General features: G+C 42.0%; 1 non-coding gene across 1 annotated transcript; it reads left to right on the top strand.

Moving 5' to 3' along the window:
• The first annotated feature begins 13,128 nt into the window (after positions 1–13,128).
• On the top strand, positions 13,129–13,246 carry LOC145079199 (5S ribosomal RNA). The gene has a single exon (XR_013694719.1). It is a non-coding gene; the product is annotated as a 5S ribosomal RNA (ribosomal RNA).
• The last annotated feature ends 1,978 nt before the right edge of the window (positions 13,247–15,224 follow it).

Here is a 15,224-nt window from a genome sequence, read left to right as displayed (position 1 = left end):
TCGGACCGAAGTCCGGAACTAACTGCATCAGACCGTAGTCCGGAATTGATTGGGACCTTGTCCCCTGCATCGGACCGAAGTCCGGAACTGACTGAACATAACATAGCATAAACATATCAACTAGCATGAATATAGATACTGCATACTGCATCGGAACAAAGTCCGGAACACATAACACAAAACATGCTTTAATCACAAAGACATCAAGCACTCTAACTACTGCATCGGACCGAGGTCCGGAACTAACTAAACATAGCATAACATAATCATAACATATAATATAAACACATATACTGCATACTGCATCGGACCCTAGTCCGGGACACATAACTCATACCATGTTTGTATCAGAAAGACACCAAGCATACTGAACTACTGCATCGGACTGAAATCCGGAACTACTGCTAATTAAACGGGCCGGCATTGTGGTCGTAGACCCGTTCCTACTGGAAGGAAACTCACCTGACACTGCTGAAGTCCCGTAGACACAATCCCACACTGCTGAAGTCCCGCAGACTCCACCCCAGCTGCTGGCTGACAGATTCCCGAACTGTCAACACCAAATAACACCCAATTAATAATTGGGTTCTAATACATAACTAAAAATACATGCTTTGGATAATTAGTAGATTACCCCTAGCTTGGCTTACCCAAGCCCAATGCCCAATCCATAGGCCCAAAGTCAACTAGGGATCAAAGCCCAACATATGGCCCGATTTTCCAAATTGGGCCCAATCCTTCATATGGGCCTTACCCTAAAGCCCAACTAATTACTCTAGTCTATTTAATTATTCTTGGATGGCCCAACACAAAGCCCAAGTGAAATTAGGGTTTCACATAAAATGATAATTAGGGTTAAGTGTTTCTCAGTTAACCCATTAAGGACTTAACACACTAGGGACTTAATTCATTAAGGACTTAATCCATTAAGTCCTTTATTGCTTAGATTAATTTCTGCCAATGGTTATTATTTAATATTCACTTATTAAATAATTCTCGTGTGTGTGCTAATAATCTCTCAAATATTAGTATTTTCTCAATTAGCCCATTAAGGACTTAATCCATTAAGTCCTTTAATCTACTAGATAAATGACATGGAATAGTTTGGGCTTAATTCACAATCCAATTCCAATGGCCCACAAGTGGCCCAATTAGTCTAAGGCCCAATACTCATAATTAGGGTTTTCCACCCAAATATGGCCCAATAGGCCCAAAACCAATCTCTAAGCCCATTAGGGTTTGCTAGCGGGGCACCACCCACTACCACCTCAGGTAGTGGTGGTCAATGGCGGTTCGAGGCGGCGGCCACCACCTTACGGTGGTGGTTATGATTCTTTTCATTATTTAATTTGCTAATTACAATTACAAGGCTTTAATCCAAAATACACACACTCACTAACACACACACTCACTAACACACACACACACTAAATAAAACACACACACCCAACCACACCATGGTGGCCGGCGGTGGCGCTTGGCGGCAGCCACCACCTCATGGTGGTGGTGGTGGCTTCCTTGCTATATCCGGCTAGACTAAACACCCAAACACCACTAAACTGCAATAAACACACACACACACATACAATTTCTGCTTGCAAAACGAACTCAGCCACCTCCCCTTGGTGGCATACGGCGACGACAACAATTGATTCACGCTGACAGCCACCACCTCACGGTGGTGGCACTGGTTCCTTTTTGGCTCCCAATCTTGTAGCAACACACTCCAGTAGGCCGAAACCTTGAATCAGTGAAACACTTCATCGACGGAATCGACATCAACGACGCTAAAGGCTGGAGATGGCGGCGGAGATCACTGAATGAAAGCCACTAGCGACGGCGGAGTGGCGACAGTTAACGATAGTACCCCACCACGACCATGGAGGCGTCACATCCTGACGATACCGGCGACATGGATGACTGAGTAATAGAAGAAGAAGGAAGAAACACGGAGAGGCGGCTCAGTGGCTGTTGGAACGATTCCAGTAGCGACGGTGGTCGGAACGGAACCAGTGACAACAACTCTCCGTACTCGGACTTCGACGGTCCTACCTTGGCTGTTCGTGACCTCACCCGCAGCGGGTCATGGCAGTGCTCAGCACACTTGGTGGCTCGTGATCGGAGAAACAAGGGAAGGCCGGCGATGACGGCTGTTGCAAGGAAGATAGGGGGTGACGGCTGCCTCTTATTCCTTAGGGTTAGGGTTACTCGACTTCTCTTCATGAAGCGGGAAAGAATAAGCACCGGGTCTTAACCCGTGTCTCATCCAAACATTTGACCATTTTGTCAATACTAGCCCCTCCTCCCATAATCTTTTTCAATTCAACTCATAAATTTACCCTTTTCGCCCCTCACTCCAAAAGTCCTTTCATAATAGGTCCTGAAATTGCCAATAAGCCCTTAGCTTCCAACATCTTTCAAAAGTAAGTCCATTACGAAACGTACCCTAATTTCTGAAACCCTTTTCAAATTAAATCCATAACTTACTCTTTTAACCTCCAACTTCTAAATTCTTCACCAATTAGTCCGGGACTTTCATTTGGTATTTTATTTAAATAACCGGGGGTTTACAACTCTCCCCCGCTTAAATTAGATTTCGTCCTCGAAATCATTCCTTACTTTTCCCTGCCCGCTCACTTCTCAGGTTACATGGTCATGATCTTGGGTACACCCTAGCCTTCTCAGGGTAGCTGTGACTAGCCATCACAAAGCCCTAATATTTGCAGGCGAACTAATTCCTCACGAAAAGTTCACACCTCCTTCATCTAAATACTACTGTCTCGGGATGGTCTGAATCCCTGATAGACCACTCTTACTGAATCACTATTGTTGAATCCAATCCACTTGTCTCTCAGCTGCCTGCTCATCTCCTGATAACTCATGGCTCCTACTAGAAAACTGAATTTTAGATCTACTTATCCCTATGATTCACTTATACTTAGCCAATGCTCCGATAATCTCGCTGAGGGTGACTTGTCACTTCCCATTAAACCAACTATCCTGTCTGTACTTGCAACTTAGGGCACAATTACTAACATTGCCCAAAACCTGTAATTGCCTAAAACACTGAACTTTCTGAACACTGAACTACCTGATCACTGAACTGCCCGAAACACTGAATTGTCTGAACACTGAACTGCTCGAAGCACTGAACTATCTGAACACTGAACTTCTCAGAACACTGAACTGTCTGAACACTGAACTGCCTGAATCACTGAATTGCCTGAAACTGTATGCTGCCACGTGGCTGCTTCCTGACATCTACCGAGACCTACCTGGTCTCAATTTTCCGCCAATCATCTAAAATATCGTGTTCCAGCCCAACTGCGGAGTCAAAGGACTCCTTACTTAGCCGCCTCGCACGACTTCTGGACGAAATCCTTCTATGGATCTAGCTACAACTAGTTATCTTGACACTGTGTCCCTAACGGCCTTCTGCTCTAACTGATTGATTCCATGCATCGAATCCTGACGTCACCAAACCCAAAGCTAAACGCGATTGCTACATCACCAATGGTAGCCTTATGTCATAAATGACCTTAAGCAGTCCGCTGCTTCCTTGCTCTCATCTCTATAGTGGTGCTTCTACAATCTTATCACTGGCTTAACCAGGTCTCATCCGTCTAGGAAATTCTGAAATCCAATCCGTGGATTTCCATTTCCTCACTGCAACACCCGAACTGGTGGGTACTACTGTTCTTTTCGCATCCTAACAACGCACTCACGCTATCTACCAACCTAGTAAAGGCTGCGGCTACATCCATAGACTCACATCACTCTAGTACTATCTGCTAATCTTGTGAATGCTACGGCTACACCCGCAGACTTACAACACTCTAATACTATCTGGCTGCTAGTGAATGCTACGGTTACACCCGCAGACTTACAACATTCTGATACTATCTGGCTGCTAGTGAATGCTACGGCTACACCCGCAAACTTACAACACTCTGATACTATCTGACTGCTAGTGAATGCTATGGCTACACCCGCAGACTTACAACACTCTGATACTATCTGACTGCTAGTGAATGCTATGGCTACACCCGCAGACTTACAACACTCTGATACTATCTGACTGCTAGTGAATGCTACGGCTACACCCGCAGGCTTACAACACTCTAATACTGGATCGAACACGCACTTGCCCCGCACTCAGCTAAACTCGTGTCCTGACTAGAATCCCAAACCTGATTCCCTTAGGCTGGCTAGTAACATCACGGGAACGCGATCTCCTTATTGGAAAGCTTTTCCGAACTTCCATCTCACACTATCCTCAAACCATACAACCGCTTGGGCTATCTTCCTTCCCAATAAAGATGCGAAACTTATCCTAGTCTCAAAACTGCTCCTGCTTCTGAATCCTTGGGTGATTCTCCCCTACTTTGATTCAGCTAATTCCCTATAGCACACAAAACTGGAAGAATTCCCAATCCTTCTCACCACCCATGACCAATCTGCTAGAAACCACACTTTACCATTGCTAGTGTTTCAACACTAGCTAGTCCAAAGGATCACACAACTCTAAAAATCCGAATAAATCTTCCGTAATAACCTGCTAGACCCAGGAAGTTCCGAATCTCAATTGGAGACCTCAGAATCTCCCACTGCATCACGGCCTCTAACTCGGCTGAATCGACCAGAATACCCTTCTGATTGACAAGGTGCCCAAGAAATTGCACCCTGCGCAACCAGAACTCACAATTGGAGAACCTTGCAAAAATTCTCTCCCTTCTCAAAGTCTTTAGCACCTCCCTCAGGTGCTTCTCGTGCTGCTCCTCAGTCTTGGAATAAACCAAGATGATGTTGTATATTCCCAATCCCGTAATCTGGGTAATTACTCTATCACTATTCGCTAATGCTTCTAGGCATGCAATTGGCATCTGACATCTCTTGAAAATATAATTCAGACACAAACATAGAATAACTCATAGTAACACTTACTCACACCCTTGGAATGGAAAACTCCATCGTGCAGTTTCCCGCACATGCTGCACCAAATCTGGTCTTCCTGGCCTCACAAAAGCTAATCCTAAATCTTGAGTCTCCTCCCGATACCCTTCAATATAAGCAACTGATATGGGTCCCTCTTACCAATGTGCTCCAGGTCCATATCCTGTTCTGAAGCTCTAGAAGTAATATCATTCAGGGTCTTGCACCCCTAGATACTCACGATCTCCCCGCTATCATTCTACAATATGTTCTGATAACTTACCTTCTTCATTTCCTCATCTGTTGTATACTGTGGTACCAACTGAGCTCTCTCTCTCCTGAGACTTGGGAGTGACCTCTGTCACAGTCTCAGTCTTCTGGTGGAGATCTAACAACCATTGTGCCAACTACTGCGCCTCAATCTCCTGGGCACACTCTGCCCAAAATCTGGTCTAAAAGTCATCCTATGAACTAGCATTAACCGCATCACACAACTCACTACCGACCTCTTCCTATCAAACTCGAGCTCTATCCCTCAGGAGACAGGAAGTAAGTCAGATCTTGTTTCCTTTCGAGACAACGTCTGGTACGAAAAGTGTTGGCAATATCTGCCAACCATCTGCCGCTAATGATGGGGTCCCTAACCCCCATGACAATCTGAAGCCTCACAAACTCTGAATTCCTAAAACATCAACGTACGGGTATCTATCATGACTGCTATCTTAGTGCAGAATGGACTCGGCCTCTCATCACAAATCTCTATAATGCCCTCCTTGATCACACTGAGGATCACAGGAGTCTGGTCAGTGATACTGTGCAAAATTCTCAAATGAAATGAACTCTCTCATCTGATCATCAATCTGCCCGGCTCCAGAGTCCGAGCCTGATCCCCTGTCGACACCAGAACTACCATCTGGTCTACCACGTAGCGTCACTATACTCGACAACATGCCATCACTAACATTACAATACTCATCCAATCTCGAGGGATCTCACACACTACAAGTTCCCTGGATTCATCTCAGCCTTCCTAGATTCAAGTATGGATCCTCTGCTTTCAGTAGTATGGGCCCATACTACCTTCCACATCTATCCGTACTTTCCTCAAGTACTGCCTCGACTCCACCAAGTCACTTATACTACTACTGATCTCTGCTACTCTCATCCTAGGCTTTCCCTAGGGAAATCTCTGACTCCACCCAATCCAGTCCTCAGCTACTGAAGGCCTCCCTGTAATGCTAATTAGCCATCACCTGAATACTATCACATGTGACGAGGCTTAGGTAATCCTTCGAGTAAAAGACTCGTCCCTACAACAGTTAGACTCAAACAAGAGCTGCGCAATAGGGCCAAATCCAGCACTCTGAGATTATTCAACCCTGATTACATGTGACGTGATGTATTCACCTAACGGCTAACTCCCATCACTTAGAGTCCTACAAAGCACAAAGCAAGCAACATTCAGACATAGGAAACTACTCAAGCAAATCTATTCTCATAACGAGAAACTGTACTAGCATACAATGCTAACCTCATACTATCAGGCATAACCTAAACAGGCTATCCTACTACTGTCTACTCAATACTAGCATGCAATTCTCATAAAGCTGAAACACATAAAGTAGTCACATAAGGCAACCTCCTAGATCCTTAGTCCTATACTAGCATGCTGTCCTACTGAGACTAAAGCTGAAACTAAAACTGAAACTGAAACTAAAACTGATACTGATAATCATAACATAACTTGTATGGGTAATTTGGGAGTACTTACTTGAGCTCGGCGGATTGCATGCACCACACCCTTTTCTCTTTTCAAAACTCTTTTCGTTTTTTTTCTAAAACTCTTTTCTTTATACTTTTTCTAAAATTGTTTTCTTTTCTCAAAATTCTTTTGTAACCATGGTTTTTCTCTTGAAAACTTTATACCACTTCCTTAGTTTGAGTTCAAACACACCCGAAAGTCTACCCGAATCTTTCAAACCAAGGCTCTGATACCAACTTGTAACATCCCAAAAATACAGTCTAAAAATTTCGTTTTAAATCAGGAATAAAACCATATTCATCGACGTCATATAAGAATCATAAACAATATATCTCAAAATATCAAAACAACTGTCAAATATATCAGAGTATAAACATCCCAGGCTGAACAAATGGTGTGTGCACTGCAATCTTCCCCAGCTCCTCTTTTGAAAACTGACTACCTGAAACCAAAACTGAAAACCGTAAGCACGAAGCTTAGTGAGCTCCCCCAAACTACCACATACCATACAATAACATATAAAGCATCTATTGGGCCTTGACCACTACATCGGACCGAAGTCCGGAAACTAACCAGGGCCTTGCCCTCTGCATCGGACCGAAGTCTGGAAACTGCATCGAACCGGAGTCCAGAACTAACCAGGGCCTTGCCCTCTGCATCGGACCGAAGTCCGGAAACTGTATCGGACCGGAGTCCGGAACTAACCAGGGCCTTGACCTCTGCATCGGACCGAAGTCCGGAACTAACTGCATCGGACCGAAGTCTGGAATTGATTGGGACCTTGTCCCCTACATCAGACCGAAGTCCGGAACTGACTGAACATAACATAGCATAAACATATCAACTAGCATGAATACATATACTGCATACTGCATCGGAACAGAGTCCAAAACACATAACACAAAACATGCTTGAATCACAAAGACATCAAGCACTCTAACTACTGCATCGGATCGAGGTCCGGAACTAACTAAACATAGCATAACATAATCATAGCATATAATATAAACACATATAATGCATACTGCATCGGACCCTAGTCCGGGACACATAATTCATACCATGTCTGTATCACAAAGACACCAAGCATACTGAACTACTGCATCAGACTGAAATCCGGAACTACTACTAACTAAACAGGCCGCCATTATGGCCGTAGACCCGTTCCTACTGGAAGGAAACTCACCTCACATTGCTGAAGTCCCGTAGACACGATCCCACACTGCTGAAGTCCCGCAGACTCCACTCCAGCTGCTGGCTGACAGATTCCCGAACTGTCAACACCAAATAACACCCAATTAATAATTGGGTTCTAACACATAACTAAAAATACATGCTTTGGATAATTAGTACATTACCCCTAGCTTGGCTTACCCAAGCCCAAGGCCCAATCCATAGGCCCAAAGTCAACTAGGGATCAAAGCCCAACATATGGCCTAATTTTCCAAATTGGGCCCAATCCTTCATATGGGCCTTACCCTAAAGCCCAACTAATTACTCTAGTCTACTTAATTATTCTTGGATGGCCCAACACAAATCCCAAGTGAAATTAGGGTTTCACATAAAATGATGATTAGGGTTAAGTGTTTCTCACTTAACCCATTAAGGACTTAACACACTAGGGACTTAATCCATTAAGTCCTTTATTGCATAGATTAATTTCTGCCAATGGTTATTATTTAATATTCACTTAATAAATAATTCTCGTGTGTGTGCTGATAATCTCTCAAATATTAGTATTTTCTCAATTAGCCCATTAAGGACTTAATCCATTAAGTCCTTTAATCTACTAGATAAATGACATGGAATAGCTTGGGCTTAATTCACAATCCAATTCCAATGGCCCACAAGTGGCCCTATTAGTCTAAGGCCCAATACTCATAATTAGGGTTTTCCACCCAAACATGGCCCAATAGGCCCAAAACCAATCTCTAAGCCCATTAGGGTTTGCTAGCGGGGCACCACCCACTACCAGCTCAGGTAGTGGTGGTCAATGGTGGTTCAAGGCGGCGGCCACCACCTTACGGTGGTGGTTATGATTCTTTTCATTATTGAATTTGCTAATTACAATTACAAGGCTTTAATCCAAAATACACACACTCACTAACACACACACACACTAACTAATACACCAACACCCAACCACACCATGGTGGCTGGCGGTGGCGCTTGGCGGCAGCCACCACCTCATGGTGGTGGTAGTGGCTTCCTTGCTATATCCGGCTAGACTAAACACCCAAACACCACTAAACTGCATTAAGCACACACACATACAATTTCTGCTTGCAAAACGAACTCAGCCACCTCCCCTTGGTGGCATACGGCGGCGACAACAATTGATTCACGCTGACTGCCACCACCTCACGGTGGTGGAACTGGATCCTTTTTGGCTCCCAATCTCGTAGCAACACACTCCAGTAAGCCGAACCCTTGAATCAGTGAAACACTTCATCGACGGAACCGACATTAATGACACTAAAGGCCGGAGATGGCAGTGGAGACCGCTGAATGAAAGCCACTAGCGACGGCGGAGTGGCGACAGTTGACGGCAGTACCCCACCACGACCATGGAGGCGTCACATCATGACGATACCGGCGATATGGATGACTGAGTAACAAAAGAAGAAGAAAGAAACACGAAGAGGCGGCTCAGCGGCTGTTGGAACGATCCCAACAGCGGCGGTGGTCAGAACAGAACCAGCGACAATAGCTCTCCGTACTCGGCCTTCGACGGTCCTACCTTGGCTGTTCGTGACCTCACCGGCAGCGGGTTATGGTGGTGCTCAGCACACCAGGTGGCTCGTGATCGGAGAAACAAGGGAAGGCCGGCGATGACGGCTGGAGCAAGGAAGATAGGGTGTGACGACTGCCTCTCATTCCTTAGGGTTAGGGTTACTCGACTTCTCTTCATGAAGCAGGAAAGAATGAGCATCGGGTCTTAACCTGTGTCTCGTCCAAACATTTGACCATTTGGTCAATACTAGCCCCTCCTCCCGTAATCTTTTTCAATTCAACTCATATATTTACCCTTTTCGCCCCTGACTCCAAAAGTCCTTTCATAATAGGTCCGGAAATTACCAATAAGCCCTTAGCTCCCAACATCTTTCAAAAGTAAGTCCATTAATTACCAAACATACCCTGATTTCTGAAACCCTTTTCAAATTAAATCCATAACTTACTCTTTTAGCCTCCAGCTTCTAAATTCTTCACCAATTAGTCCGGGACTTTCATTTGTTATTTTATTTAAATAACCGGGGCGTTACAGATTCGTTGCGGAAGTCACATTTAGTCCCAATTATAGAATAGGGACTACCAATCATATTATTACTTACTTACAGCAGGTCTCGTGAGAAGACTATTTACTTACTAAGACGGGACTAACCAATCCGGCACCCAACTGTTAGCGACAGAGGTAATGAACATCTATGGATGCCTACGGTTAATACTTATATTAGGGTACCTTTACAGGACTAACCATTCCTACATCCTGCTGTTAGCTACAGAGGACAATGATCAGCTATGGACGTTTAAGGTTAATACTATTTCGGCAGTCGTGATGTCGGGTTGATCCTAATACAAAAGGATGACACTTACATGGCTATATTTTTCCTATTACTTTTATTTTGTGATACATTCACATAAACGACGAAGTAGACTATCTATATTGTTAATAGTAGTCATACAGAGGAAAAACCATTTTGTTACTTTCAAAACAATCTAGTCTTGGTAGAAGACTACTCTTTATACTAATAGAAATCATAGGGATTTGCTAGGGTATTCAAACGTTTTCAAACTACTTTCAAACAGTTCATACATACACAAACTTTTTCCAAATGTTCTCAAGTCTTTACTTTCCAGTTTTTACAAATCTAATACATATTAATACTTATGAATTCACAAGCTTTATTGCTGATACTCGCTTTCAAAATACTTGTATTCTCAGGTCACAAATAGACATGTACGACGACTAGGTTTTGTGAAGACGGAGCAGTCCAGACTCGTATTATTCTGATTATTCATTTTATTGTTGTATATTATGAAAGAACACACTTGTAATTAAAATTATAATATTAATGCAATGGTTGATGTTGTTGCTTGTCTACTACTTTACATTGTTGTGATACATTACATGACGTCCTCCGCCCCAGAACGTTTCCGCCATTCTCGGTTTTGGGGTGTGATAGATTGGTATCAGAGCATTGTTTATAGTGAATTGAGTATATCAACCCATAACAGATATACTAACTATAAATACATAGGGATTAAAAATACTCTGAACAAGAGTTTATAATTTAAATAATAAAATATTTAATTAAGTATACATGCCTGCATTCATACTAAAATCAGTGTCTCTAGGACAGTATAAAAGAATTACGATTGTTGGACAACACAAGTGGACTTAGAGACATATAGTCAAAACTGGGAAGATATAGCATGATCAACTATTTTATCTGAGGGTTGACTAGCATGTGCCTAAGTGTAGTTGTGAGGTTGCAACAAGTCTAAAATCTTACCAACAATGCCAGCATGAGAAAAATGGAACATAAACCTAAAATACCATAGGGGTGTTTTGTGTTACTATAATTACTTACTTGAGAACTAAAAAGCATCTTCATTACTAAGTTGATAGTTGCTAAGTGGATACACTAAGGCTATATGTAACTAGGATGTTATAGACTTAGAATCTGTGAAAATTTTGCTTTACCCCTATTCCTTGTGAATTTGGAGTTAAGGTCACTTATTCGAAGGCCTATCCTATGTTGATTACATATGACTGGTATGCACTTTACAAATAGCAATGTAACTAATGAAGATTTTCTAATAATTATCTAGAGAATTCGTCTCATAATTATTTCCTTACCCCAATTCTCGCGTAGATAACATGGCTGGACTCCATCCCCATGGCAACTTGTACCTTCCGAACGAAGTCATTGCTGGATGGTTTGGAGAAGAACCAGAGAATAATCATCAAATCCCTTTGAATGATCGCCATGATGAAGACTTTTCGGATGGTGCTAACTCCGAACCCGAAGTTGAGAACCTACCCCGGTAGCTCCCATTCCAAATCCTAACCCTCATCCGGCTTTTCATGGCCCGATGCCTCCTTGGGCCTAATGTTTGGAAGCATGGAGCGAGGATCAAGATCAACCTATGTCGTTTAATGGAGACCGAAGCTTCTACAACGTAAATGAAGGGAGCACAACATATAGAGTTCTACCAATCCTGATCCGTAGAGTTTCCCGAAACGAAATTCAGGGCAGGACCGCTCTACATCGTATCGCAGAAGTTGACACCAATGGAGGAATGCATATCCTTCGCACCAACCACCTTGAACATGCTCGTGAGAGATCTGAGAGAGACCACGAAATCCTGCTGAAACCCGAGCCGAAGTCATTAAGCTCCGAGTATGCCATAGGGTGTACGAAAGACACCTACTTGATGTGGAACGCCATCGCCAGTAGGAGATACTTTACTTTCCCTCTAGTTTTAAGGAACCGTGTTCCTGTCTATGTCCTATGTGGCATTTTTTTTATGAAACTACCTTGTACTTTAGGTACTTTTAGTTAGTCCTTTATGCGGCCAAAACTTTCGCTACTCCGGATATGATGTAAGACCTTCCTGAAGGTCAAATTTCCCTGAACTTATTACATCTTAAACATCGATGATGTTGACAGTCGGCTAACTTCCGTGTCACGTTTCTGTTCAAATACTCTCATCTTACTTTCATTGGAGTCTATCTAAAACATGCTTTAGTCAAGTCATTGGACTATAGTAATTTAACTCCGGAGAGATTTCCAAGTCTCTTTCAGTGGTTGGATCATATTATCGACCAACCCATAGTACCTCGGCGCCAACGACAAACGTCTTGAGGCTAGTCTACGAACTTACTTCTACTCCTTACTAGGACTGCATCATAGGGATGTAGGTCAAACCTTCGTGAACATACTTCCATTCCGTACTAGGACTGCATCATAGGGATGTAGGTCAAATCTTCGAGAACATACTCTTACTCTTTCATTGAACGATCGACGTACATCCAGGGTCAATAGTAGCCTTTACTAGGAAATCTTAGTTCATCGAAAAAGATTCGTAAGAAGATTATTGTCATGATTTTTACTTGCTTATACATTCCCGAGTTATATATAACGAAGACCTGGTAGACAATAGAATGTGAGATTTCTAACGTAGTTTCTTTTCCTCGTTGGGATGTGGGACTAGAGTAGAATCACACATTTTTTTATCTGCCCTGTCTTGATTATATCATAACGTGTATGAGCTAAGTTTTCATGTATAATAACTCCTCTCTTGGCTTGAATCAAAATGATACAAGAACCGTCCGGACAGTTTAACGACTACTCAGCAACAAAATGAAAAGACCAAGCTTCTCACCTTTGGGAGCTCTGGTCTTATTCTTCAAGAAGACAAAATCCAGGGGGTGCGATCATACCAGCACTAATGCACCGGATCCCATCAGAACTCCGCAGTTAAGCGTGCATGGGCGAGAGTAGTACTAGTATGGGTGACATTTGGGAAGTCCTCGTGGTGCAGACCTCAACAAGACTTCCATTAGAAATCATCACTCTCTGCCTCGCATAGATGAATCAGTTGACCAACCGCAAGGAACGACGTACCTTTCAGAAATGAACCTAAGATCCGAATATCACCAGTTACGAGTGTTAGTGCAGGGTGTCCCGAGGACAATCTTCCAAACTCGATGCGGACACTACGAGTCCGTAGTGATAACTCTCGGATAGGACCAATACACCCGTAGTATTCATGAACTTAATGAATAGGGTACGCCATTCTTACTTGGATCAGTTCGTCATTGTCTTTTTACATGACTAATTTATCTACTCTCGTAGTAAGAAGGAAATCATAAAGAGCATCTAGAACAAACCCCGAGAAACATTACGACCAGAGAAGCTTTACGCGAAGTTCTCTAAATGCGAGTTTTTAGATTTGAAGAGTTGAATTCCTAAGACACATTACCAGTAATGTAGGAATTATTCAAGCTTAGTTATAATTGAAAAAGGGTATAAAACCCTAAAAATAGATTAAAATATTCTAATTATACTTCATTATGATGATGAATATCAAACAATATTCCAAAACCCTAAAAGAGCTAAAAATCCAAACTTATAAATTATAAAGCTTAAAAACTTTATAAAATTTGACTATAAACTTCCAAATATCAAATTTTATTAATCAAATTATGGATTATACCAATGAAATAGAAATATAAATTAACATGCATTAATCATAATTAATTAGTTAAAAACAAGATTTTTAAATAAATCAAAAATTGCTTAAAGAATCACTTTTATAAAAATTAGATTTTTATAAAAAATGAAGAGGAAAATTATTAATTTGAATTTTTGGAGAGAGAGGGCTCCTAATCCACTCAAAAACCGGCCATCTCCCCTCTCCCCATGCTCCCTCTTCCCAAAACTCAATCATTAGAACTTCTCCCTCACTCTACCTCTTCTCTCTTCACTCCCTCACACTCCACCCTCCTAACACACACAAACTCTCTTCCTTTCTCTCTCTAACTCACGAAATTTCTCTCATTCCTCTGACAAATTTCGAGATTTTGAAGACTTTGAAGTGTTCTTACTTCCCTCAAAGTCAAAACCAAGGTAAACAACAACATCTTCTCTCATAGTTTCATGATTTTTACTTCTTTTTCATAGTTTTCTCTACTTTTCGGATTCTATGCCTTTCCATGGCTAGAAATCCTTATTTTTCCCTTGTAGTTTGTAGATTCTCACCATAACACAATGCATGTGTTTGAAATGGTGAAAATCGGGGATCAAACCCATGCAAGGAGTGAAAATGATGCACATATGTTCATGTGACTTCAAAACCAAGTATTACATCTTCTTCTCCATTTCTTTTGTGTTCTTGCATGATCAAAAGCATTTAAAACATTTCTAGTACATTTTGTATTCTCATTCACTCCATGCATGTGCTAGAAATCGGACCTTAACAAAGGCATGCATGATGTTCTTCTCAAAATATCCTAAGAATGCACTCAAAGCAAACATGCAATCTGCCAGATTACTTTGTTCAACTTTGAACGACCATAACTCGGTCATTACTTAACCAAATCATGATATTCTTTTTTTATTGGATAGTTCCATGAGTTAAATTTCAAACCCAACTGGTATCACTGTAAAATAATAAATATCTGACTTTTTGGCAATTTTTACAAAATAGTTGCACAAACAGCTCTTTTTCTGTGATCACCATTTTTGCCTTGCATGATCAATGGCGTTAAACCCAACCATAAATCTGAGGAAAAATACTTTAGAAACTTAACATATCCAGTGAATGATGGCTGAAATTTCGTGGCTTAAAACCTCACTGAATGGGCTACACAAATTCATGAACTTCAGCCATATTTACATCTCATGCACCATTACATGCAACATTTATTAACTTGTTTGGGTTCAATACCCCTATTTCCCTTCTGAATAAATTTTGACCATTTTTCCTTTTGAAAGTCCTCACATGCATGCGATAATCTGTA

This window comes from Lactuca serriola, chromosome 1 (genome assembly GCF_051521515.1).
Source record: "Lactuca serriola cultivar US96UC23 chromosome 1, Lser_US96UC23_V15, whole genome shotgun sequence".
Lineage (NCBI taxonomy): Eukaryota > Viridiplantae > Streptophyta > Magnoliopsida > Asterales > Asteraceae > Lactuca > Lactuca serriola.
Note: the sequence above shows the minus strand (reverse complement) of the source record. Positions and strands in the feature narration are given on the sequence as shown.